The 3166-nt window shown below is 44.2% G+C and overlaps 1 non-coding gene across 1 annotated transcript; it reads right to left on the bottom strand.

The window, feature by feature from the left end:
• Positions 1-742: 742 nt before the first annotated feature.
• TRNAV-AAC (transfer RNA valine (anticodon AAC)) lies at positions 743-815 on the bottom strand. The gene has a single exon. It is a non-coding gene; the product is annotated as a tRNA-Val (tRNA).
• Between the last annotated feature and the right edge of the window lie 2351 nt (positions 816-3166).

The raw sequence follows: 3166 nt of genomic DNA, 5'->3' as shown, positions 1-3166 counted from the left end.
GATTCTACTTTCTGTCACTCCTCCTACCCATTTTCTCAGGAATGTCTCTTGACTCTATCTTTAAAATATATCTACACTGTGACTGCTTCTCATCAACTGGACTGCCACCATCCTGTCCAGACCACAGTGATTTCTGATATGTAGCACGACGAGAGGGACTTAACAGATCTCCTTGCTTCCATTGTTTTCTCTCTGAAAAATCTCCACAGAGCTGGCAGAAACACTCAAGTCATGTAAAGCTACTTCCCTGCTTAAAATCCAAGATCTCCTCATTTTATCAGAATAAAGGCCAAAGTCCTAAAAGAAATAACCAGGCTCCACTTGATCTCTCCCTTCCAGTGTGTTTCCTCTCTGACTCCAGGAACCACTCTCCACTCAGCTCTTTCTCCTGCAGTTACAGTTGGCTCCTGATCCTCTTTGCATTCATCAACCACACTTTTGTGTCAGGGAGATTCATTCTCTGTTCCTGTCCATAAGAGATAGGAAGCGCTCCTTCTAGGATGGTTAGCCACCGCAGCCAAGCGCAGTATCTTCTCTGACCAATGGAATGGATAGGACATGATTACTTGTTAAGGGGGGCGAGGAAGCAAGTCTCAGCTCTGGTCTTGTTACATAATTCTTGCAATTGAAAGTCCCGGGCGGCAAAGGAAGCGCGAGGACTTGAGAGTTGGTGCAAAGGTATAGAAATTCAGTGTGGACATTTCTGGACCAAAATTCAGACTTCTCGGGAAAAAGTACTGCTTGTTTCCGCCCGGTTTCGAACCGGGGACCTTTCGCGTGTTAGGCGAACGTGATAACCACTACACTACGGAAACCCACCGATTTTTGGGTCCTTATGTTTCTGGATTAGGTAAAAGTAACCTTAAACCCATCCTTTCCTTCAGGATATTTTCTTGATTGAGTTGCCATTCTTCTTTGTACACTTTCCCATTCTTTGAATCAACAACATCTAAACGCTGTAACTCATAGCCAGGCAAATGCTACTCCCAGAGCCCCAGTTGCTTTACAAGCACCAGGCAGGGAAATCTTAGGCAGGTTCCTGAGACATTTTATTGCAAGAAATTTCTCGATAGGTTCTACGCGCATTTCTGTACTTGTAAGACGCTCTGATCTTCGTCTCTTGAGGACTGAAAATTATCCTTTAGAAACTAGAAGCAACTTGCGGAGCTCAGGGGACTTCCTCGGGCAAGGGCGGGAGAGACTGAGCGGCAGAGGGCGGGGTGGCGGACCGTGCCCAGCTGTCTGTCAGGCGAGGCCGTGGGGGTGGCTGGGAAGTTTGTGAAAGTGCAATCTGACGAGTAAGTCCAGTAGACGTCAAACGAACTTCTCTCCTCTGTTCTGCATCACTCACGTTTACTGCTCTGGAACGTGTCAACTCGGTGTGTGGTGTCCGTTAACGTCTCATAGCAGGAAGATGACCTTTTGTCATTTACCTGACTCTTCTTTGTTATTCACCACATTTCAACTAACCTAAGTCATTGTCCTTATCTGGGACACTGGAGGAGATCTGCCTTCTACTAGGTTCTCAGTCTGAGCCCTTGCAAAGGTGCTCAGCGGTGAAAACTCCCTTGTCCCCAAAGTAGTCGTGAGAAACAAGTGACAGGACAGAGGCTTCTGGGTCTTTGAGGAAAATCACAGCCTGGCTCCCTCTGATGGCAGCTAAAACGTGACCTGATGGAAATATTGTGGCTAGTGCAGGAGAGAGCATGTTTCTCGTTAGCACAATCTCTAGTCACACCTTTTTTTTTTTCTTTTAGGAATATTGGCCCTGAGCTAACAATCATGCCCATCTTCCTCTACTTTAAATGTGGAACACCTGCCGCAGAATGGCTTGATAAGTGGTGCACAGGTCTGTGTCCAGGATCTGGGCTGGTGAACTTAACCACCAAGCTATCAGGTTAGCCCCAAGTCCCATCTTTTTTTTTGCTCTGGAATAAGATCAACATTAAAAACAGCTATTATATTTAAAGCATATGTGTGTTTGTTAAGCACATTTGTCAGCAATTTGGTTTGACATTTATTTTAATGAAACTATTGAATAGCCCAGTCCCATGTAACTAAGGTGATCATAAGGATACAGCTGCACATAGTAATTTAGTTACAATAAGAGTGCTGCATGAAATGACAGCTGTAAAAGTCATGGGGTTATCTCACGTGAGAACAGAAAAGGGCATCCCCTCCAGTATTGATGGTCAGGAAATATTTGCTAGGGGAACTGATGTGACTTAGCTGATGAAAAAAAATATGAGGTGGTTGAATAGCCTTGGATGGAGAAGCCGTTCCTGAATTTGGGTGAACATGGAACTGAGGGTGAATGCAGTGTGAGGAGCCCCCAATTGTAGGTTTGAATCAGAGTGTACCTTTGTTTATTCCTTTTCCTCATGGAAGTTTATTCCACTGAGAGTAAGTAAGATAACACGTGCTGGATGAGGGAGATAAAGGAAGACCCTCCATACTATGGAATTTAGATTTAATCTGAATATGATGGAGGGGGGAGAAGAATTGACTGTTCAAAAAAGAACATGACGTTTTCCATCCTTGTCCAAAGACCTTTTGGCTGTTGTGTAAACACTGAATGAAGAGGGCCAATATTTTATGACAAATGTTTGAAGCATTCATAACATTTGAAAGAACTGTGCAGTGAACACCACATGTATTTTTACATGTTGAGACTGGTCCTCAGCTTTCTTTGCTGAGCACTTCTATCATTTGCCCCGTCCTCCTCAGCAAGGACACTGGGTCTTAGTGTAATGGTTATCACTTGTGTGTTACATGCAGAAGCCCCTAGTTTTGTTCCTCACTAGATCCAAAGTAAACCAAGCACTGACCCCTTTTTTCCTGGGTGTTTATTTCATAACAGAGAGATCAAGAAGTTGTTTTACAATCTTTCCTAGCTGGATGATTCCTGCTCCAGTGAACTGCAGGGTTCTGGGTTCTTCCTGACATCTATATTCTCTCATTTCTTCCTGGCTACCATAAGGAGCCACCTAAAAGCATTTTCAACAAGGTCTGATTGCCTATATTTGCCAAATATTCTTGAAACATAGAATTAATGGCTGATTTTGAAGACTATTGTGGAAGCTATGGAAATATGGCATGCTGCCAGCTTCAGCCAACAAAGAGGAGGCCAGGGATTCAAATGGCCTGAGCAGGCCTTGAGCCCTGC

Source organism: Equus quagga, unplaced genomic scaffold (genome assembly GCF_021613505.1).
Source record: "Equus quagga isolate Etosha38 unplaced genomic scaffold, UCLA_HA_Equagga_1.0 188_RagTag, whole genome shotgun sequence".
Lineage (NCBI taxonomy): Eukaryota > Metazoa > Chordata > Mammalia > Perissodactyla > Equidae > Equus > Equus quagga.
The sequence above is the reverse complement of the archived record's forward strand: the minus strand, read 5'-3'. Positions and strand labels throughout refer to the sequence as shown.